Here is a 23,701-nt window from a genome sequence, read left to right as displayed (position 1 = left end):
AGGCCACCTCCTGTAAGGTGAGGCCTGACCACAAGGTCTCTGAGGCCTCCAGGCTGACTGTTCACCAGACCAGGAGGGCGGGGGCACCAGGGCCAGGGGGCTGAGGGGCAAAGTGCTGTGGGTTGGACTGTTCCCGCTGTCCCCCCACGCTGCAGCTGGACCCACCCACTGTCTAGACGGTACCTCTGGCTGCCTGCAGAGTCAGTGGCTGCGGGCCGTGCTCCAGGAAGGAGTTGTGGGGTTTCCTGTGGCTGCTGTGACAAATTTCCACAGCTTTGTGGCTTAAAAAAATAGATTTATCCTCTCAGTCCTGGAGGTCAGGAGTCCAGCACAGTCTCCCGGGGCTGAGTCAGGTGCAGGCAGGGCGGGTCCTCCTGGAGGCTCTGGCAGGAACCGTTTCCGGCCTTTTCCAGCTTCGAGAGGCTCTACATCCCTTGGCTCCTGGCCCCTCCTCTCCCAGCCAGCAGCAGCCTCTCTGCGGCCCTGCCAGGGGAGTCATGTCGCCCTCTGAACTCTCCTTCCCTGTCAGGACCCTTGTGATGACCTTGGACCCCCCTAGACCGTCAGGGTGAGCTCTCCATCTTCAGTCAGCTGATTATCAACCTTATTTCATCTACAACCTTAAGGCCCTTTTGCCACGTTACGGTGACACATTCACAGGTCCTGGGGTCTAGGACATGGACAGCATGGGGCCTTATTTCCCTGCCATGAAGGGTGTCTTCCCAGGGTGGCCTGACTCACCCCAGGATGCTGCCCTACTGATCCAATGTGTACTGCGCGTGGCTACGTACACCGCCTGCCTAGACTTGAGATTCAGGAGTGGGCTCCCTGCCTTCCTTGTGCAGGACTGTGGCCATCAGTGGGCCCGTCAGTACGTCCTCAGGGAAACTGGGCTGCAGGGGCACCGGACACTGGAACCAGCCTGCCTGCAGGTGGGAACAGCCTTCTGGGTAGTTCAGTGACCACCCAGCCAGGGTCCCCCTCCTCCCTCGATGCCATCACAGGCTGCCCACGGGTGGGCGGCTGGGTGTCTGCAGGCCCCGCCCCTCCTGCCTCCCCATCCCCTCCCCCACTCTCACCCCCTCCCCCAGGCCAGGCCTTCCCTGAGGAGTGAGGTGTGCACAGAATGGACGAGGGCCAGAGTGCCACGTTGCAGAAAGCCTGGTCAGCAGCTTTGGCCCCAGCGTAGGTTTGGGGCCAGTTCAAAGGCTTCCACAGATGTGTCCTGAGGGACGGTGAAGAACGACTTCTGCTTGCTTTGAGGTTCAGGAAAACCATTATTACCTATTCGGTTGTCTGACCACAGGGCTGATCCAGGACACTGTCTGCCTCTGCCAAGTGGCCTCAGCTTGAGAGGTAGAGGAACAGCCATCTGCGTGGGCCTGTGGCAGGACCCGAGAAGCGAGAGTGGTCCATCCTCATGGGCCAGCACAGAGGTGGACACGGAGCAAACACAGTGATTCCTGGGCTCCTTTACCTGATCTGAAGGGGCAGTGCGGCCGTCACCCTGGCTACCTGTATGGACAGGCCCCCCTTTCCCCAGGAGCAGTGAGGGGCCCTCCTGCCTTCCTGTCCTGCCTGCACCTGTCCAGATCCTTGGATTGTGGGGTCCCGCCCAGGAGTGGAGCCTGGTGTGAGGAACGGTCACAGCCAGAACCCTCGAGGCCCCACCAGCCAGGCCCTGCCTGCCCCTCACCGCTCCGCTCCCCTTAGGCCCCTGCATCCTCCAGCCCCGCCCCCCATGCTCTCCAGCTGAGACCTCACCTCCTCCCTGGAGCCCTCCCAACCTCTCCCTTCCCTTCCTGCTCGGCCCCCAGGCCTCTCTCCCCACACTGCCGGGGTCCGGGAGTGGGGCTGCCTGTGGCCCGTCCTGTGACATGAGCTGGATCTTCAGGCTGGGGTGGACCTTTCGACTGGAGACCTCTCAGAGTCAGTCTGTCTGGAAGGGAGCCTGTGTGTCCTCGCCTCCCTGGGGCGGGGTGGGAAGAGTCTGGGAGCAGAGAGGGGGACACCCAGAAACGCCAGCTGTGAGGATGTGAGTCTGTTCTGACCAGAAGTGAGCTGTGAGCCAGCCTCCACGAGGTGTCTCTGGTTTCCCCTGGAACAAGGTCAGCAGCCCAGGGGGCAGGGACAGGCCCTGAGGGCACCCCACTGGGGCAGCCTGGCTGTCCTCTGGTTCTGCTGCTGGCTGCTGCCTGCCCTGCGTGCTCTCCCTCTCCAATCGGTCGTGCGTAAACCAGGTTACCACAGCTTCTCCTGGAGGGACAGGAGGCAGCCTCTGAAACCGGGACAGATGGCAGCACTTCTCTGGGGGGAACTGACTCATTAGCCGTTTCTAAATTAGACTGGGGGGTGAGGGGCCTTCATGGGGCCCTGGGAACCATGGAGTCACATTCCAGCCCAAACAGGCCTGCAGCTGCTTCTCAGGGCCAGTATCTTGGGAGACGATGGTGGGGGTTGTGGGACAGACTGATGGGGGGAGGCCTCCGGCCAGGGGGGCAGGGCTGCAGGAGAGCGTGTCCCCTGGGCTGGGGCCCCAGTGACACACTGCCCAGCGGGCTGCACTGCTGAGCGCCTTCCAGTCAGGTGGCCGTCAGAATTGTGGGCAAAGGCCAGACGTGCTCCTGGAAAAGCTGTTCACCAGGAGGAGTCCAACAGGAAGCAGAGCACTGCTGTGCTGCCGGCCCTCCGTGCTGCCTCCGGGAACAGTGGCCCAGGAAGCTGGCTGCTGCCGGGTGGTCCTTCGTCCCTGCGTGAAGGCCCGGGTCAAGCCTGTCACTCCCCGATGCCTTGAGCAAGCTAGAACGCTGGTGGGGACCTGGGCCCTCTCCCTGCCTTCTGCCTTCTCTCTCCATTCTCCTCCCTTCTCTTCCCCACAGACTGCAGCAGCTTCAGGAAATGTCTAGGAGAAGCGAGCCTGCCTGTAGGGCCTTCTGGGGAAGGGGCGGTGGGGCATTATGCTAATCCGAGCCTGCCCCCAGAGTGCCCTGCTGGACCTGAGTGAGGACAGCACCCCCAGCTGGGGGTGGGGGCCTCTCTCAGCTTGGGCTGCCCCAAGCCTCCTCCTCTTAAGGGTGGAGGGCGGGTGGGGACAGGCATAGCTGCATCTGGGCCAGGCTGGGGTGGACAAGGAACTGCGGGGCTGGGGCCAGGGCCAGAGCAGGCACAGCACCCTGGAGCTGGTGTACATGCTTAGATCTCAGGGTCCCCGAGAAGCGCCCTGTGCACCAGAGGTCTGATGAGACAGTCATCCAACAGGTCCCAGTGGCCAGCACAGAGGCCTGGGCAGGCGCCCGTCCTCAGGGACCCCTGAACCCTGGACAGAGATCCCCTCCCCTCCCCTGCCTGATTTGTCTCCTCTGGGTCTCCTGGCAGGCTGGCTCATGCTGTGTCTCTGAGGCTTGTATTGTGCCCATGTCACAGATGTGCAAAGTGAGACTGAGAGGGCTATCACTCGCCCAGGTCACCAGGCCTAAGCAGCACCCACCGTCGGGGACTTGACCCCGAGCCCACCCGCAGCTCCCAGGCTGGCAGCTGGAGCGCCCATTGCTGCTCCCACCAGAGGTCCCACAGGCCCAGTTGGGTCAGGCCTGGCCAGCAGACCCCTCGCTGTTTGCACTCATGTGAGGACAGCACGCCTGACACTGGTGTGTCCCCAGGCAGGGTGACGGGAAGCTTGCAGTGGAGGCGCCCAGCCCTCCCACACGCCCTGGAAGGGCTGCCCGGCGTGCTCAGCCAGCTCCTCATGTTTTCTGGCGTGGTGTAAACCAGCTCGTTCTGTCCAAGCCTGGACCCGGCCCAGGCTTCCGGGAGGGGCCGAGGAGAGCCTGGGCCTCACACGTGGCCCAGGGAAGGCCCTGCCCGCAGCCCTAAGCAGATCCTCCATGCCTTTTCTCGCGCGTGGTGTGCAGCCAGCTCTCTGCTGGGACGTCACTGCTGGCTGGGCTCGGCAAAAGGGGAACCGAGGCCTGGGAGTGGGCCACTTGCCCTGGTGGTCAAGCTGGCCCGAGTCTGCTAGCCCCTGGCCTGTGGGCCTCTCGGCATGAGTCAAGCCTCCACCATATCCGTGTCCATGCCTGTGAGCCCGGGGACTGTCCCTAGAGAACAGGAGGGACAGGGTGGGGATGGGGTCTGGGGGTCTTCACCCATGCCGTCCAGTGCCCAGGCCTCCTGGATGCAGGATCGCGGATCTGCCTCTCTGAGGGCAGTGCTCCACGCTGGCTGAAGTGGGAAATGTGGTGTGGGCCCAGCCCTGGGCACGCCCTTCTGGTTTTCTTCTCTGGCCAGATTCTTGGGAGCCTGCTTTTCCCAACTCCAAAGCTTCCAGGACACCCTGCAGACCCAGCCAGGGCCCACCCCGTGGTCCAGTGGGAGGATGGCTGTGGCCCAAGCCCTGGACTCAGCTGCCCACTGGCCAGGAGCTGGGGGCTCAGCACTGACCTGTCAGCCTTGATTCCCTGTGAATGGTGGGTCAGATCAACCCCAGGGCAGTGTGGGCAGGCATACCCATACAGGGTCAGAGGTTGTGCTTCACACTGGGCTTTCTGGCCGGCCAGTTTGCTCCAGCTTGGACCTGCTTCTCTCTTTATTCTGATTGCCCGACTCCACCCAGTTCGGCCTGCCTGGGGCCTGGGCTCAAGTCCCTCTTGGGCACCACACAGGGTCTAACCGACCCCCTGCTGTGCCCAGCTCTGCAGGATTAGGATGCCCCCAAGAGTTACTTGAAGTAAAAATAGCGCTAAGCAGAAATCTAAGAGCAGGGGTCAGAGTTCTTCTCTTCCCACAGCATTGCTGGCATCTGTTTTGAAGTAGCTAGTATCAAATCCTTTCTAAAAGGGTCACTGGTGGCCGCCCTGCTGGTGCCCAAGGCGGTGGGGGCCCACCGAGGGCACCCCCGAAACCCACCCGAGGCTGCCGTCCATATGCACCAGGAGGAAAGCTTGCAGCCGTGAGCTGAAGTGGCCCCTCTCTCTGGGAGCCCATGGCCGCTTGGGCCCAGTGGTCCATGGGCTCAGCATCCCTGGAGGGCTGGGTCTGCTCTTGGTGGTGGGGACAACCCCAGAAGGGCCCACCCTGTCCTGGCTGGAGATCCAAATATCCGGCTTGGCCTCATCACACCCTGTGCTGACGAGAACCGAGGGGTCGGGGCCACGTGGAGTGGGTCCCCAGGAAACAGAGCCACTCCCCTGCCAGACGCATAGGACTAACACCTGATCCACTGAGGGAGCCATCGGATTCGGGTCAAGGCCACTGGTCGCCCCTCCCCCATCACCGGTCAGTCCTGGAGGTGGACCGTAGGCTCCACTGTGTGGCTGACCAGCCCCTGGTCCTCCACGCACACCTAGACAGCCAAGGGCTTCGTCTGATCAGCCCCTCTTGTTGTCCCCTCTTGGGAACACTGCAGCCGGGAGGAGACCCCAGCACTTGGGAAACGGAAGCACACCCCCTAGCCAGCCATCATGTCCTGTCAATAGCTGAGCTGGGGGCTTCTGCAGGCAGGGACAGGATAGGGCACATGGCAGGTGACAGCCTGGGTGACAACCCCGGGGAAGGCCTTGAACAACAGGTCGTGGGCCTACGCAGATGGTACAGTCACCATGTGCCCAGTGATCTGCCTAGTGAAGGAACGATCCAGGAGAATGATGCCAGGCCCAGAGGAGGGGAGGGGCAGTCACTGTGGCCTCCTGGGTTTGGGCTTTCGATATGAGGGGACTGTGCGCCTGCCCGCCCATCCAGCCCCGGGGGCATCCAGCCTGAGCTGACCGCTGCCCCGGCCCAGACCTGCCGGCCTGGGTGCCGGGGTTTGGAGAAGCACATTGGCAGTAGGGAGGGGGAGACCCTGGCCTGGTGCCTCCCGCAGCCCAGCCCTCCCCGCAGACCCGCTGTCATTACGGTGCCCCAGATTCTGCTTCTGGAAATATACTCGCAATTAAATCCAAAGGCCCAGAGAGCTGCCGGAGGGAAAGGCGGTGGTTACACAACCTCATTACGGTGCTCCCAGCTCAACCACACGGGGCCCCCACATGAGGACGGCTCTGGAGATCGGGCCTCCCTCCTAATCAACATCCTGGCTGGAAGGTGGGAGGAGGGCCAGGGAGGAGGGCCGGCCCCTGAAGTCTTCCTACGGGAGTAACACCCCTTGCAGGGGCACAGGTGACCTGACAAGCCCCTGTGACCCCCCCTTCCCGTGGCTTTTCCTAGGGGACAGTGGCCTTGCCTGAGGCAGCTCCAGGTTCAGAGGGGCAGCTGTGCTCAGGGTTGGGTCTCCAGGATCAGAAGAAGGGTGGCCACCCCTGGGAGGTGCCTGGGCCTCCAGCGGGGAGGGGGCAGGGCCAAGGCCCAGACACAGGTGCAGCCTCAGGGGTCAGAGCCTCCCCTGAGATGAGGCTGAGCTCTGGCCGCCCTGCGAGGGGACTCATGGCCACTTCCCACCCATCTAGACAAGTCAGGGCCTGGAGGCTCTTTGTGGCCGGCACTGAAATGAAAAGAGGGGTTGGGGGACAGCAGGTACCTGCAGCCGTGTACACTGGGGCTCGATGGGCCCCAGCTCTGTCCTGGTCTCGGGGAGGGCTCGCTGGGCCTGCTGCCCCTGCCCCTGCCCCTGCCCCTGCCGGTACCTCCTGCCTCCTGGGCAGCAGCTGGGTGTGGCTGGGCAGGTGGGGCTGTCACCGAGCCCCGCAGAGCTGGGCACTGGCTGCCTGCCCTTGGCAACCAGACACTTGCAGGCAGGAGGTGTTTATGGCCCCTCGTCCAGGAGGAGCCATGCCAGGCGTTCTGGGAGGCGCCAGCCTGTCCCCTGCCCTGCACGCAGGCCCCTGGATGTGTCCTTGTGCTCAGGCCCTTCCTCTGTTAAGTGTCTGCCAGATGGGAACTCAGCGGGCTCGTCTGGCCCTGCTGCCCCTTCAGACAGGGTGGTGCCACCTTCTCTAGTGACGACCTGTTTCTCAGCACTTGGGACACCTGTGAAACGGGTGCCACGCCACCCATACGCCCAGAGCCAGAGGAACCGTGGTGACCCACAAGCGGCGCACGATTGGCGGTCCCCACACTCCTTGTTGCCAGGTCTGTGCCTGCCCTTGGGATACACAGTCCCCGTCACCATGCCACGTCCAACCTGTGAGCAGGTGAGATCAGTCATCCCCAGGAATGAAATGGGGGTGGTGTCTGGAGTGCCAGGGGCAGGTGTCCTGGCACGATGGCTGCTGGCTTGGCAGGTGGGGGCCCAGCTGAGGAGGGAACACATGCAGAAGAGCTGAACACACAAAGGAGGCGGGGGGGGGGGCTGTCCTGGGCAGAGGGCTGAGCAGGTGCAAAGGCCCCAGGCAGAAACGGAGAAGGCGCGGCAGGCAGGGGCTGTGTGGGTCCCTGCAGAGCCGGAGGCCAGGGCAGAGGGAGGCAGGCGGGCAGGTGGGCGAGTGGGTGAGGAAGGGCCGACGCGGTGGGGCAGGGGGCCAACTGTGCTTGCTGTGCTTTGACTTTCAGCCCTCCCTGCCCTGGTGGGGCTGTCAGGTCTGCCTCCAGGGGCAACTGCCAATTTGTTTAGGAAAATATGTCAAGGGTCCTTTTGGTTCTGAAGGGAAAATCCCAGGGCACAGTTTGGACCAGGAATCATGAGTCCAGTGGCCCTGGGTGAAGGAAGGCCTCCCGTGGGGCCAGAGGTTCTGAAAGTCAAGTTATTAGGTGCCCCTTTGGGGGTTTGGGGGCATCGGAGAGGGGGGAGCTTGGTGGTTTGGCCCCTGATAAACCACCTCGAGTGTTCGTTTAATTTCTCTGATGACTACAGAGGTTAAGTGTTTTCACTTCAGACATTGGCTTTATTTTATTGAAATTGTTTGATCCTATCTTTGCCCATTTCTCTTGGGGTCTTTGTCTTAAATTAGTTTTGGAGCTTTTTATCTGTTGCAAATATTTCTTCCTGTTTGTCACTTGGCTCTTAATTTATTGAAGATATTTTCGTATACGAGATTGTATACACTCAAATTCATCTGTATTTGCCTTTGATGATTCTTCTGTGGGTGTACGCTTAGAAAGTTCTTACCAAATTCAAAATTGGTGCCACACTTACGTACACTTTTTAAATTTATACCATAGTTATTTTTTATTCACTACTCTAATTCATGTGGAATTGAAGATATAACTTTATTTTTTCTCCAAGTAATTAACCAATTATCCAGTGATAATTGAATGACTATTTGTTATGGGACAGAGGTCTCTGTCATGGCAGTGGAAGGTGTGGGTAGGGCTTAAAGGAAGCCAAGAGGAAATGGCATTCCCCAGGATGTGTGGGCCACTCTCGCTGCAGGAACAAGAGTGTGTGCGGGGACCCCACAGGAGAGCTCTTTGCAGAGACCCCTGCAGGGACCCCCAGTCCTCCGTAAGAGCGAGCTGACAGGAGCCAGTCAGGAGGTGAACGCCATGCCCTGTCCTCCAACCTCCCACCTCCGGCCAGTTCCTCCCTGTTCAGACCTAATCTGAAGGAGGCAGTGGCCACAGCCTTGCAGGCCTGGAGGGCAAACATCTTGTGAGACAAACCCTCTGGACTCCCCTCGTGCTGTTTGCTTCCCCACATAACTGCCCCTGATGGCTGCCAGCTCTCCACCTCAGTGCATACGAGTGGCCACTTTGTGCTGGTCTCTCCCTTGCAGAGAGTGACTGAGAGCTCTTGCTGTCACTCAGTGTCCCATACAGAGCAGGGGATGTGGGTGGAAGCCCCCCCTCTCCAGCCAGGCTGTGGCCTGGGAACCCAAGCCCCAGAGTGGGCATGGACCAGGTGGATCTCCTTGGAGCTCAGTTGTGCTGGGCCGGCTGGGACTGGCTGGGACGCTTCCCCCAAGGGGGCTGCTGGCAGGTGGGCTGCCCTTCTACAGGGAGGGAGTCTCTGGCTTCTGCTCTGAAGTCTGGAGGCGTCTGGCGCTCCCTCCGTCCAGATCGATAAGCCATTTACAGTTGCAGAGAGGAACGCTCCCCTGGCCCTGTGGTATTTCAGCAGCAAAGTATTAGCAGCAACCTTTGCGTCTGTCAGCCTCCCGCTCGCTCACCCGCCTGCTGTGCATGTCCTGAAGCCAGCGTGACATTCAACATTCGTAGGAGCGGCTTCAGGTCCTCAGTGGCTGGCAAGGGTTGGGGGCTGCCATCCGAGTCCTCCTGTCACCTGCAGATGGGCTCTACCAGCCAGTCCCACTCAGAGCCACAGAGCAAGCATGGGGTGGGGGCACAGCCCCTGAAGACCTGGCAGTGCTGGGGCCCCTGGCCAGCACGCCTCAGCTCCTGGGACCCCAGAGGCCAGGAACGGGGTCCTCCTGCTGCCATCCTCAGGCCGCGAACGGGGTCCTCCTGCTGCCATCCTCAGGCCGGGAACGGGGTCCTCCTGCTGCCATCCTCAGGAGGCAGCCAACCCTCACGTTGCTGCTGCTCCTCGTCCCCTCTTTCCACCTTGACCCGGTCTCACCCCCCGCCCTCCTCCTGGTAGCACACGCCTCTGACCATGCAGTCCCAGTGCCCTCACTCACGGCCTGCAGTTTTGGGCTCCTCTGGGCTCCAGCAGCCCACGGCTTCGCCTCCTGCTGCCCTCACCTTGGCAGTCCCCACCCCAGCCCACTCCTGGGTCACAGGGTCTCAGGCATCACTCCCTATCCCAGGACTCCCGGCCTGGCACACTGCAGGGCCCGTCGGTGGAGCCGCAGTGAGCTGACAGGGGCTCCTCCTGGGTCCTGCTTCCTGTGACAGTCACATGGACACATGGACACACACACATAGGCAAATGCACTCTGAGCCAAGCTGAACAACTGAGGTGTCACTTCACACCACTACTCGCCGAGGCCCAACACATAGTAGACGTGGCAACTTCCAGGACAACTTGTACCAGCTGGCAGCTTAGGAGGTGCTGCAGGAATCTACTCCTGGGGTCTGTGCGGGTCTGTGGGCCAGGAGACCGGCCACGCCCATCAGACGCCAGGGGAGGGAGGGCCAGCCATACAGCCTGGACTCTTCACACTACAGGTCACCCCTCAAAAGTGTCTTCTTCCAAAAGCCACTGGGACCCCCACCCAGGTGACATCACCCTAGTGAGTGTCCTGGCACTCCCATGTGCCTTGGCATTTATTAGGGCTGTGATTCCATATCACAGGCCCTGCCCTTGGGATCGCGAAGCCCCCGGGGCAGGCATGGTCTGTCGCTCCCAGCTCAGTCCCCTGTTTCGTGGTGGCCCAACAACGCCCTGTGCAGTGGGAAGTGGCAGGAAGGCATGTTCTTTGCCATTTCTTGGTTCCAGCCAGGCATCCGTCCAGTGGTCGTGGGGAGCAGCCCCGAGTGAGTTCTGTAGGGTGGGGGGGATGGGTGGTGGTGATGGTGGTGGGGCCGGGACTCCTTTCAGACCTCAAATGGCTCCTAGACACCTAGGGGTGCAAGCTGATGCCACGTGGTCGTTTAGGGAGCACCCCCCTGGGAATTTTCCTGGAACCAAACTCGCAAACCCTGAGCAGGCGCGTAGCCCAGGTCCCTGCAGTGAGAACGGTGCTCAGCCCTCGAGGCCGAAGGTCCTGGAAAGAGGTTCAGAAACCCTGGGGGGCAGATGGGAGTACCTGGCAGGCAGCCAGCAAGCTCAAATGGGGCACCTTCCTCCTCTCTGGCTGGCAGAACTGGGGCATGGCTCACGGTAGCTCTCGGACAGCCAGCTTTAAATCCTTCCTCATAGGAATTCTGAGAACTGTTTCACAGAGGAGAACAGGGACATTGAGACGAGCTTTAGACTTGAAACGAACGTCTCCAGCTGGATCAAAGGTTGTTCCATCCAGTGACATCCTCTACCTTGAACCAAACAGAAAGCAGGGGTAGGGGAAGCAGCCAAGCCTAAATTAGGCACGGCCTCAGGAGGGCACCACACCAGCCAGAGGAGCCACCATGCCAAAGCCCTGAGAACAGGGACCCCCGCTGTCCTCAGGGCTTGAGTGGGCCCCACGTGCTGCCAGGTGGGGAAGGGGACGCCGCCCCTCCAGTCTGTCCCTATGGGGTGGCACTGTGGGCAGGCCTCCTGCAGGCAGGGCCTGCGGGGGTGCGGGGGGTCCTGAAGCAGGGTCCGCCAGGCTGGTTTGGTTTCTGCAGTGGACTTGGAAGGGAAGCTGGGCATGTCCGAGAGAGAGGGCCGGGAGGAAGGACCGGGTGCTGCAGCCAGGCCCAGAGCCCACATGCTGTGTGAGGTCTGCCTCTCCAGGGCAACTGCCCACAGGCCGGTAGCTCAGGGTTTAGGACGCTGAGTGTCCCGTAGCCAGAGCAGGGCGCGAGCAGCCCCGGTGTGATTAGTGAGTGTGGCAACGGTGCAAGTCTGGGTGAGCTCCTCCTTCTACCTGCTCCCTGTGAGTGCACTGCGCAGGCTGTCGTGGTCCCCAGACGTCTGGAGCAGCTGCAAACATTGTGGTTCACGTAAGAGAAAGCCACAGGCTCAGTCCCCCTGCAGACCACACTGCATGCTGCGTTCGGAACACGAGCTCCACCCCTGGCCATGCCCACCCCACCCCCTCCTCACACACAGGAGGACAGGGCAAGGATGGGCCAGGATGGGACAAAGGGCCCTGTGCCTGCACCCCAGAGTTCACGAGGGTATGCAGAGGAGGGTGGGGCTGGCGGCCAGAGAGCTTCTGACTGCAACAGGGTGGGCGACCTCTCCCTGTGCCCATCATGGGCTGCCAAAACATGCCCCCAGACCCCAGTGTCTTGTCTAAGAGGCCAGCAAACTATGTGAGGTTTTGAGTCCCTTGGCAACGTGGCTTCAGCCTGGAGACTGGCAGCACCCACAGCAGTGTTCTAGAACATTCACAGGCATGTGGGAGTCTGGCAGGGTGGGGGACAGCTGTCCAGGCCACGGACCAGATCCTGCATCTGCTACCGGAACACAGTGGGGCTTTCCAGGTCCCGGCATCCTGCCCACAGCCTGCCTGGTGTGAGACGACTGCCTCCCGCAGACCCCACCCCCATGCTGTCTGCAATGGGACAGGGGGTTGGTCCATCCAAGCCTGCGTGGTCAGCATCCAGAGAGGCTGTGGGGACAGTCTCAGAGGCTGAGGGCAAGGCTCAGCAGGGCCAGAGGGCTCTGTAGAGGCTGGTCTGTGGGACGGGGCAGAGTCCGCAAGCTCGTGGGCCGAGGAGAAGGTGCTCGGCTGAGGGAAGTCTCCCCAGGCACTGGGTGCCTCCACTCACTCCCAGGAATGTGTCTGTGGGCTTGTCGCCTGTGGCCTGGGACCATTTCCGCTTTCAGCACCCCTGATTCCCAGCCCAGACTTACTGATTGCTGGGGACTTTTCCACTGATCTCAGGAAACGTGGAGAATGCCTCTAAACAGTTTTAAGACAGGTCGGGTATATTTCTAGTGTGTTAAAGTCTGTGCTTATTCTGTCAAACAGGTGTCAGTGGTCATGAGTCCAAATGGGGTTGAATCTACTTTGACTCAGTTTCCTCTTTCAAAAGCTGCCAGGGCAGAGCCTGGGTCCGTCCTGGGCTGATCCCGGGTCCGTCCTGGGTGGGGCCTCGGTCTACCATGGGCGACTAGTTCCTTTCAAGTCTCTGCCTAAACCACTGCTTCTTGTGCCCAGGCTGGCCCTGCTGTGTCCTTCTCACGGCCTCGAGAGGCCTGTACCCTGCAATCCCTCCCACCCCCATTCCTGGACGCTGCCGGTCCAGCCAAGGTCCCACTTTCTTCCTCATTCTTGTCTTTGAGACTGAACCACAGCAGAAGGGCCACATCTAAGCCAGAGCCCCAGAAACTAACTTTGTGACGTTTCGTTCATCTGAGGACCAGTCTTCTTACTGGCTGTGACCAGAGGGTCCATTTCAAGGGTGAGTTTTGCTGGGGAATTGCTACTTCATTTTCTACATAAAACCTACTGGCTCTTGAACCTTCAGAGACTCGAAAATGCTTACCTTACCTGAATGATATCCTGCTTGCTGGACTGACGGAATTGGACGTTTTGTACATTCGTGCTCCCTTCCTAACAGGTGGGCAGTCCAGGGCCGCAGTGTAGCTCGGCAGTAGCTCTGGGGGCCGCTCACAGCGCAGAGGCCAACAGGGGAGGGGTGGACGAGTGAGTGGGAAGCCAGCTTGGGCGCAGGCCTCGAGGCTTGGGGGCAGGACTGCCAACAGTGGGCACTGTTTCCTAAGGGAAGTACGCTGTCTGGTCCCAGAGGGGGAGGCCGCGGTCCACCTCGCTCTGGGAACCGGATCACAGATGGCACCCAGAAGCCAACTCCGACCTTGCAGGTGGGGTCCGAGGCTGCCTCCCACCCCGTAGGCACAGTGGCAACCTCTCCAGGACCTGGAAACCAGTGAAGTGGGTGTGCAGGGCCACTCTAGTCTCTGAACTTGTAAAGGGAAGTGAGCCTTCTGTCACATGCTTAATTTAAACCTGATTCCTAGAGCTCAAAGAAAGACACTCGAGTTATAAGTCCCCTGGGTGCAGGAGGGACAGCCACGTTCAGTGATAAAGTCAAAGCCGATGTCCAGCCACACACTGTGTGGTGCTTGCAGTCAGTCCTGTGACACGGCCTGGGGGATGCACAGGGGGACAGGACGCAGCCTGGCGGCCCCTTAGGCAGCAGAGGGGCTGTAACAGGCTGAGGACTAAAGGCCTGAAAATGATCAAACATTGACTCTGCTGATGGCGAATAGACCAAAAGCTCTGAACCATACACTTCAAGTGGTTGAATTGTACTTGTGTGAACTCTGTCTCCAGAAAGCTGTTTAAAAAAAAAGAGGAAATATCCCCCAAAAAGAACGTTTTCTCAGAAGACGTTTCTCGAGGCCGAGGCGGGTCAGGGCATGAGCCTGACCGCCGCACCTGGGCGGCCTCTCCAGCCTCTCCGGCCAGCGAGGGTCCCGGTCACTCTGCCTGGCCTGCACGTGAGGAAGGCAGCACTGCCCGCGACGCGCCAGGTTGAGCACTGAGCGCATGGGCGGCGCGGTCTGCTGTCCAGCCTTCCTTCCTCTCCCGTCCCGTTTCCAGTTCCGTGTGGAGTCTGTGCACACTCGGCGTGTCACACGTGAGCGGTCATGGAAACTTCCCACGATGTTTAGGCCAAGATGAGTCAATGGCAAAAGGAGCCTTTTTTTAGATGTATCTCTTGTAATGATGACTTTAAAAGGTCAGTTATTAAGGACAATGTTTTTCTGAGTCTTTCAGAGTAAGCTCGTTGCTTGGTGTCAATATACAGCCGGTAACGGGGGTGGGACTGGGATGAGGGTTAATCCTTCACTGTTTGAAAAAAAGGCATCAGTAATAATTGTGAGGCTTCAATTCTTCTGCCCGGAATGTCACGCACACCGCACACTCAGTCCCAGGGAAGTTTTTAGAAAGCAACCCCGCTAACAACAGTGCTTTCTGAACTCAGCTGCCTGTCTTCTGTCAGCTGGACTCCGAGGGGAAAGGCACACGGAGTGTCTGTGGCCAGGGGCTCCAAGACCCTGGCACCCCACAGAGTGGGCTCCTGCAGGGTTTCTCCCCAGCCCCGAGAGGGTCCTTGCCATCACCTTGGAGACCGTCTCATCATACCTCTGCCTCTGTCCCTGGCCCAGGCTCACACTGGCTGGTGCCACACGCCCTCCCTCTGGGAAGGGCCAGCCCAGGCCTAGATCTGGAGGACAGCAGGAATACCTACCATGTGCCTTAGCCATACACTGGGCCCACAGGTGCCAGTGCGCTGAGGGGAGGAGCACCTAGGAGCCCCATTCTATAACTGAGAGTAGCCACTTCCATCCAGTGGACACTTCGGGGAGGTGTCTGCCCAGAGCGCTGGGGGCCGGATGAAGTGACCCATCATGCAGGACACAGAGGCCTGGGCCCGGCCGAGAGTCAACGACTCCTACAGGCCCTGGAAGGCCAGAGTGTCTCGCAGGTCTGCTGAGGCTCTGTCGGCCCACATCAGCGCCCCTCTGCCTAGGGCTGCTCCCCTCAGCAGAGTGGGGGTGCCCAGGAGCTGTGCCACAGGCCTCCGGGGCCCCCCGGGTGCTGACGATGGTAGAGGGTGTGGGGTCTGTGCCACAGGAACTTGTTCCTAGTAGGTGGTCTGAATCTCCACTAGAAAAACAAATGTTCCAATTTTTCCAGGGCCTGGTCCCCCAATGCTGCATTGGGGGTTAATGGCTGCATTGTAGCTGTGAGTACAGGAGGCAGAACAGAGGGCCTAGCAGGGTGGCTAGTGACCCCCGAGAGCCTCCATGGAACCCCTAGGGTTCACCCAACTCCTCCCACCCTTGCTTACTCCTGAAGCCCTCCAGGAGGTCCCGGAGCACTTTGGGAAGTGCAAATCTGCAGGAGGGAGCCCAGGCAGAAGCAAGAAGAGAGGCCTGGGTGGGAGGTGAGCGCTGGTGACAGACTGGGTGCCCACCAGGGATGACCATCCCTGCCCTCCCCAGTGAGCGCAGCCCCTGAGATGTCATCGCCACTCCAGAGCTGAGTTTCGGGGTCTTCTTAGGCCCTTTCTAAAGGCAGCCTGGCCTGGCAGCATTGCCATGGCCCAGAACCCGAGTCTGACAGTGAGGAACGTGGAGAAGGGCACCTCTCCCGGGGCTGGCCTGTGCCGACAGGACACTGAGGTGGGAGTCATCACGGCAGCCGCAGGCACAGCATGAGCTTGGGGCGTGACGTGAATGCTGTCACGATGGCCACTACACCTGCTGGCCCCTTCCTGACGCGGAAATGGACATGGTTTCAAGCTTAGCAAAGATGTGAATGATGGAACCGTCCTTCCATAGAGCGAGGGCGTGCGTCCCAGGGCAGGGTGCTGTTCTGATTGTAAGTAGGTGGCTCACATCTCAATTTGCGAGGATATTAAAAAGCATCCCAGAGGAGGCCTGGGACGCTGGGCAGAGGGACAAAGGCTCCTTTGGAAACCGTCAGAAAGAGGGCGGTCATGGAGCCACTGTGCCAAGTGCTCCGGCTTCAGGTTCCTCTCGTCAGAACAGGTGGCTCTGGGAGGTGCGGGGGCCCTGTTTGTGCACCCAGGGGCCTGCTGAAGACCAGCTCAGCCATCGCAGGCCCTACCGTGACAGCAAGAAGGGCTGCAGCTGGCCCGGCATAGGGCCCTCTCGCTAAGGGTGGGGCACCCCTCCCAGGACACGCTGCTGTCTCCGCCCCCAGGCACAGGCCCGGGGAAATGCTTGCCTCCCAGAAGCTCGTGGCCCACGCAGCACGGGTGATAGCAGCTCTAGGCAACACAGCTGGACCCCATGGGCCCTTCAGGTCGTACTCATTCCCAGGTCAGCCCTCCCAGGACCCCTGAACCAGGGGTGCTGGACCTGCCAGGGCAGCGTCCTGACTGCAGCTTCACTCCGAAAGAATCCCGCCTGTACATCACCCAGCCGACCTAGCGTACCCAGCATACATGACCTAGGCGGGCTGAACTGGCCAAAATGGACTTGGAAGCGACGAGAGAAAGGTCAGGGCCTTCAGTGCCTGACTTCCAAAAGGAGCAGGTGCCCCAGCGTGGGTGTCAGTCCCAGCCACGTGGGAGATTCAAAAGTCCTCATGTCCAGGCCACACCCCAGACCCTCCAGGGCAGGACCGAGGCATCCAGGTTCCTGTGACATGACTGTGAGTCACAAGCTGCCAGAGACCCCTGCAGACCAGGCCCCACAAGGAGTGCCTGGGCGCTGGTGGGCAAGAGGCAGCCCTGCAGGCCCACCGGCCAAGCCCATTTCTGGGTACCACGCAGACTGTCTGCAGAGGACCTGGCGTGGGCCTCACTCGCCTGGAGTCTCAGCCGAGTTCCTGGCCCAGTGCAGAAAGGACGGGGCCTCCCAGGGCCCTGGGGGACAGCAGCTCCTCAGGAAGTGGCCCCCATGCTGGGGTGGCCACTCAGGCTTCCAAGGGGCACGGGCTGGCATCCTGAGGGGGAATCCTAGAGTGGGTTGGCACTGGCCTCCCTCCTTCCTGGGCTGCAGGCCCCTGGTGGCTGCGGGCACAGCCCGGGCCGGCCGCTGTCGCATTCCTGGTCACACTGCAGCGAGCGGGAATCCCTGCCAGGTCGTCACAGCAGAGCGCTTTCCCGGGTGGGGTGGGTTGCTGGGTCCCTCTGTCTTCAAGCGCATCTTCATGGGAAGTTTAAGAGGAAGTATGTATCGGGAGCAGCAAGCCAGGTGTTTTAAAGGAAACCTTTTCCTAAGTGATTTTGAAGTTAATGAAAAACAGCATAGCGCTTTCATTCTAGAAAATGGCTTTTATAAATCTTTTTATTCTCCCTTACTTCATTAAAGACAATCTAGGGAATAAAAAAAGATGTTGGATCAACAAGGTATAATTTACTGCGATTATCTATCTTTGGGACGCAATTTCTTCCCTAAATATAACAGCACCCTAACACTTGAAGCCAACAAAACAGCCAGCTGATCTCCCAAGGCGGTGACTCCGAAGTTGGCACCTGCAAGCTGCTTCTCCTCCGACCCCAGCCTGGGAGGTGAGCTGCTGTGCGTACCCACCATAAAAGGCACACACACACTTAGCCGGAGCTTGGGAACAGGTAGGGGACGGGTGGAGGTGGAAGCTGGGGCAGGGTGCTCCCACCGCGTCCCTCTCCTGGCATCTGGCGTCTCCTGGCGTATTTGCACAGGCGTGGCTGGCTTACAGTCACAGGGAAATGGCAGGAAAGCAGGTGCCGGGGCTGCTAAGAATTGTCCTGTTCAGCAGGGAGGGTCCTGGGGTCTGACCGGCACCCCAAGTCCAGCCACACCACCAGCTACAGGCAACCCGTCACTTCAGTCTCCGCCCACTGCAGGGTGTCTTAGGTTCTGGAGGAGGACCCCCAATGTCCCTCTCCACTGCAGAGACCGGTGTCCCCACAGAGCCACCGTGCTGGTCTGAGACCAGCCAAGCCCTCCAAGCCCCCACCACAGGGACAGCTGGGGCACTGAGGGCCCGGGGCTGAGCGGGGGGGGGGGGGGGGCGAGGCAATGAGCACACACAGCACTCGGGGGCTTCCCCGCGACCAAAGATGTTGTAGAAGTGGGACTGAAGCTCCCACATGTGCATGCGTGCCCACACAACACACATGTTCATGCACAGGTACACACGTGCAGGTACACACAGCCACATGTTCACATGTACACACACAGCAACACATGAGCACACGTGTGTCCACAGCTTGCTGATCCCACTGCCGTCCCCCACCCCTCAGATGCTTCCTGGAGGAGTGGACAGGATCAGGGGATCCTGAACTGGCCAGTGACACGGAGCTGGGGTGGGGATCTGTTTCCCCCACTGTGCCCCTCCCTGGTGACCTGCTCTAGAAGCCCTTCCAGTAACAAGTGCCCCAGTGGCCCCCAGACCCGCGTGGCTGCTGGGGGCAGGACTAGCCTGAGACTCACTTGGTGGCACCCTGTCAGGTGCATAGTGCCAAGACCAGAGTGCCAGAGCCACTGGGGCCAGCGCTGCCCTGGGGGGCTGGGGAGCGGGGAAGGGCAATGGCCTTCAGGGCGACCGGGGCCCCTGCAGGGAGGGTGGAGACCCGGCCAACCCCCTTGGGCCTCTGCGCTCTGGGAGGTGAAGGTCGGGCCACATTCTTTGCGGAAGCTGGAATTCTGACATCAGATTTTCCATGCTCTGCTTGGGGGTGGAGCCGCAACACCGGGAGGGAGCAGTGGGTGGGCCGGGCGGCCAAGGGCCCCAGGCTGTCCTGTCTGAGCGTCAGCGGTCAGAGGCCCAAGGCGGGAGGACTCTGCTGGTCGGGCCTGGCCGTGTCCCTGGGTCCAGGCTGCCCGAGCTTGGCTGCCTGGAGCATTGGCCATCCTGAGAGTTTCCCATCCCCGCTCTGGGCCCTGCTGAGTCACGTGGGGGCTGGGTTAGGCTCTAAAAATAGTGCCTGTTATTATTGGGCTGGGACCCAGCCCCTCCTCCTGGCGCCTCCCTCCTTGGGCGCAGGAGCTGGAGTCCCTCTGCCCGACTTCCTCCCACCCAGTGCAGGCTCCTTCCTCTGTTGTCCACAGTGCCCTGTGGGGCTCCTGGCCCTGCACAAGGTCACAGTGACCCCAGAGAACCTGGGATGTGGCTGCAAATGCAAACACAGCTCCTTGTTCGGAAATGAGTAAGAATTTCAAGACAAGCGCTGGGCTCTCCTGAGCAAGGTGTCTGGTGCGACTGCCCAGGTCACACCCCAGAAAGCCATTCTGCACCCTGTCCCCAGGGGTCATTTTGTTACCTGAGGAGAGAATCACAGCCGCAGAGCCTGCAGGCGCCTGAGCTACATCAGGGTGCAGGGGTCCCCTACACGCCAAAGCCTGTTGTCTATCTCCATGGGGGAGACAGCCACCAGGCCAGCCCCTCTCCGGTCACCTTGAGCCATTCATATGACGTCAGGGAGCTCAGGATGGTCATTCTGCAAATGGCCCACAGATGCAGCTCCTCATGAGCCCGACCCCAATAAAAGCCTGTGCTCTGAGGCCCTGCCCGTGAAAATGTGTCACTTAACCTCTGAGCCCCCAGAAAGGGGGCCAACCTGAGGGAATGCGTGCTGGCCTTCTGGGATGGAGGGTGACCCAGGACCCGGGTCATTCCCACTGCAGCACACCTCATTTTTATAGCGGGAGGCCGTGGAGATGGAGGGAGCCCCGGTGCACACCCAGAGCTCAGCCAGCCCCCTGAGGAGGCTGGACCCACCCCAGAGCAGGGCTGTCCCGTCCCGCCCACGAGGCTCATCTCTGGTATTAGAGCTGCATCTACACAGCAAGGAAGTGCTCGCTCCAGAGCTAACTTCTGGACTCGGCGGGACAGTGTGTCGGCTGTGCTGGGTCAGGGCCACCGTTCCACTTCTGGAAAGAAAGAGAGAGGTCCAGGGAGGCCCACCCCGCCCCCATGGTGAGCCTGGCTGGGAAGCCAGCAGGGAAACAGCGCTCCCTCGGGAATATCCGCAGGGCCGGGTGGGGACTGCTATGACTTAGCAAACACTAACAAGGGGTGCCCCTAAGTCGCCTGAAGCTACTTAGGCCATGAGCATAGCGACGGCAGGGCCATCCTCTCCTGGTTACAGAGGACAGCGTGAGGCGGAGCTCCACGTGCCCCACAGCAGGACCTGCCCAGATGACATGCAGGAGTGGTGTCCAGGCCTCTCCTTAAACAGCCGACCCCTCCCCAGAAGGTCCCCTTGCTGTGCACTGCAGCTCTGCACAAGGTCGGCAGTGCTCTCTTGCACTGACGAGTGGCACCCGGCACAGCAGGGTGGGCCTGCAGCACCAACGGGACACTGGTGGGGCATTGTCGAGACCAAGTCCATCCAGGAGCTCGGAGCTGCCGTGGTGCTGGTGGCAGCCATGTGTGCACATCCCGCTTTCCTCCACCTGCTAGGAGGTGACGGACCAGGAGCCTGCCCACCAAGCAGTGACCACTGTGTGTCCCTCCCCAGGAGGGCCTGGGTGCCTGGAATAGATGACCTTCCAGGCTCATCTGGATGTGGCTGCTCTGGGTGGGGACCAGTGGGGATGGGACCCTGGCAAAGAGCCCACTCTGCATGGAGTGGGGCCACAGGCCAATAGTCAGGCCCCAAACTGGGGAAGCCTGTGCCTAAGGTGGGAAAATCCCTGGCCTGGGAGCACAGAAATTGGCCCCCACATATTTTAAGAAAGAGATTGGTGGTGGGGGACCACCGAGTACCCCAAGCTGCCCCTCGGTGGGTCCCACCTGCTCAGTGTCCCCTGTGTGAGGCAGCCAAGTGGTAACATTTGGGTTCACACCTGCAGGAGCCCTTGGGAAACCTGGGACGGGACCCTGAGCACCACCATCTGGACACAGGGTTCAAAGGGCACTCACTGAGCTCTCCATTGGGCAGGCCCCACGCTGAGCCCTGAGCTCTGAGTCTAGGTGTCCAGCCTGGGACCATGCACAGGCAGGGGAGGGGGCACAGAGAGGGAGAGGGAGGCCGCCTCCTGGCGCTCTGCTGTCCTCTCCCCAGCCTGGGGCTGAGGGGACAGGAGTGGGCCCAGCCCAGCAGCAGCAGCAGCAGGTCCTGAGCCACCAGCCTGGTGGGTGGGCACACAGGTGTGGGACCCTCTGCGGCTGCCTGCACCTTGCAGTCCCTCCTTCCTCGTGCTGGAGCCTGGAGCGGGGAGACCGAGGCAGTGTTCACGGTGCTCATGAACGGGGCACAGAGCCTCCCCTGCTTCTCATCACGAGAGCTGAAATAAGCCTCTGTCTTTACTGAAGGGCTGTCATCAGGGGTGGCACCCTGGGGGTCCCAGCTCAGTCTTTGGGTGTAAAGCCCCCAGGGCAGTAGCTGTTGATTCTGGGCCTGTTGGCTCAGCTGCCTGGCGGGGTGCACTCTGCCCACAGTGGGACAGTTTCACTCTGTCCCCCCCAGCACTGTCTGTCCCTGAAGTCCAGCCAGAGTCCTTTGGGTAGGCACTTCGGGGGCCAGGAAAATGCCGGAGGGTCTCCCAGGCCCTGACAAGCACTCTGGCCTGGGCCCTAGAGACGGTCGTGGGGGAGATGGGGCCACGTGGGCAGGGCTGTCCTCTCCTCCTGAGTCCGCCTGTGGTGGGGCCCTGCCAGACACGCCCGCCATGGCTTTTGCCCAGCACCCCACCCGCATGAATCACTGAAACCCAGCACTTACATGGTGGGCAGAACAGCCTGCCTGCCTGGGGCCTGGTGCCTTGGCTCTGCCAGGGGAGGCTTCCAGCTGCGCAGGCCCCACGGCCAACTCTCCGTTCCATCACTCCAGGAAATGGCATGTTCCTAAAACTTTTCACTTTACAGCTGCTTTTACTTTTTAAGCCCACGCTTAAAATAGCCTGGAGCGGGGCCCTCTGGTTTGCCTTTTCCGAGGTTAGAAGTGGTTGGCTCTGCACCGTCAGCTGGGGCTCAGCCAGAAAGCACTTCTCCTTTTTACATAACATGTGTCTTAATGCTTATATTCTGATAGCGAAGTACATACTGGGCCGGAGGGCTCGTGTCGGGGAGAATGCAGCAGGAAGGCGCTGAGGTCTTGGGGGTACAGGGACCGCTCCTCTGTCACCCTTCCCGCCTCAGCGGCAGGCGCAGCCTAAGTGGGGGTGGCACTCAGCACCACCGGGTGCCCCACAGGACCTGGCAGCGTCCTTATCTTCACACCTCTGTTCTCAGGACAGTCCGCGGGCCCCCCCTGCTGCCGCGCCTTTGTCCGATGGGGAAGTCGAGGCTGGGGGTACAGGTGTTGGGGCAGAGTTGCATTGGAGCCCCCACGCCCAGCCCCACGCCAGGACTGCATCCCTTGTGGAAAGGTCTGGAAGCCACCCAGCCTCCCAGAAGGGCTGCCACCCCTCCAGACACCCCAAGGGGAGGGTGGCAGGTCCTCCTCCACAGAGAGTCAAGCTGAACCGCAGGCAGCCCCGAAGACCCCTCCACCCTCCAGAGTTCAATTTCCTGAGGGAAGGGTCCCAGGCCAGCTCTCCTTCCTGTCCCCAGCATGTGGACAGGACTGTCTCTGGGGTTCAAAAAGGAGCCCCGCAGAGCTTCCCGCTGCCCCTCAGGCTCCACCCCGATCTGCCAGCTGGAGGAGGGCCTGGGCCCTGAGGTGCAGGTGACGGGTGAGCTGGCCCTTCAGGGCAAGGGTGAGGCACCAGCCCCTAACTATGCTGGTCACAAGTAGCCCCTGGACGCCAAGGAGACCTCCCAGGCTGCCCAGAAGCAGGTGCCACTCAGAGTCCAGTGTAGAGCAGGTAGAGTGGGTTGGACATTGACCAGCTGGGGTCTGGGGCACTTGTGAGGGTCTGTGCAGGCCTGACGAGGGGCCCTCATGCCACCCCCACATGGGGCTGACAGTGTTGCCAGGGTGGCCAAGTGTCTGCAGGCCGGTGGCTCCTAAGTTCCCCGTCCTGGGCCTGGCCGCCCTCGTGTCCTCATCCCCCATTGCTGGAGGCAGGAGCCATGGCCCTTGGTCTGCGGTCTGTGTGGGGAGGTTCCTGGGACCCTTCCTTCTCCATCTGCCTCCTCTTCTCTCCCCACCCACGGCCAGCTGGGCTGGGTGCTGCTGACCCCATAGGTCTTCCCTGTGCCCTGCTGCTGGGGCCGTACCCTGGCCCTCACTGACCCACCTGGTGGGCAGTGAGCCTCAGCCTGGGGGAAGGGGTGTCAGGTCTCTCCCAGGACTTAGCTGAGGGCACATTGTTGGGGCTGGGGGTTGCGGAGAGCTGCCCTAAGAACCAGGACATAGGGACATCGCCAGAGAGTCTCATGGGGAGGGCAGTGCCATGCAAACCCCGATCCTGGAAAAGGGGGCGTGGCCCCACTGGCTGGGCCTGCGGTCCCTGCAGAGGCGGCCGAGTCTTGGAGCAGGTTTCTGACAGGCAAGCAGGGCTTTGTGCTGTGCGGCTGATGGGAGCTGAGTCCCATAGGCCAGGCCACCCCACACCCTGTGTCCTGGGCATGGTCTGCAGGAAAACGCACGGACAGAAACCGAGAAACCAGGCCTCCCACTTATCCATCTGCTGTCTTGTGCAGGGGCCTTCGGGGTGGCCGACGCTCCTTCTCCCCCTGTGCCGCCCGCTCCCTCTCGGCCCTTTGCTCTGCCCCTGAGGCTGAACCCAGACATGCCTGCTGACCTCCACTGGGGTCCAGCCCACGGCACATCGAGAGAGAGAAGGGCACGACCAGTCCTTCCCACCCTTCCTGCCCTGGGCTGTGTGACGCTGGCCCTCATCAGTGGTCCCTGGGCTCCGGTCTGGCCATTCCCTCCTCTCTTCCTGCAGGACTGG

Source organism: Rhinolophus ferrumequinum, chromosome 16 (assembly GCF_004115265.2).
Source record: "Rhinolophus ferrumequinum isolate MPI-CBG mRhiFer1 chromosome 16, mRhiFer1_v1.p, whole genome shotgun sequence".
Taxonomy (NCBI): Eukaryota; Metazoa; Chordata; class Mammalia; order Chiroptera; family Rhinolophidae; genus Rhinolophus; species Rhinolophus ferrumequinum.
The sequence above is the reverse complement of the archived record's forward strand: the minus strand, read 5'-3'. Positions refer to the sequence as shown.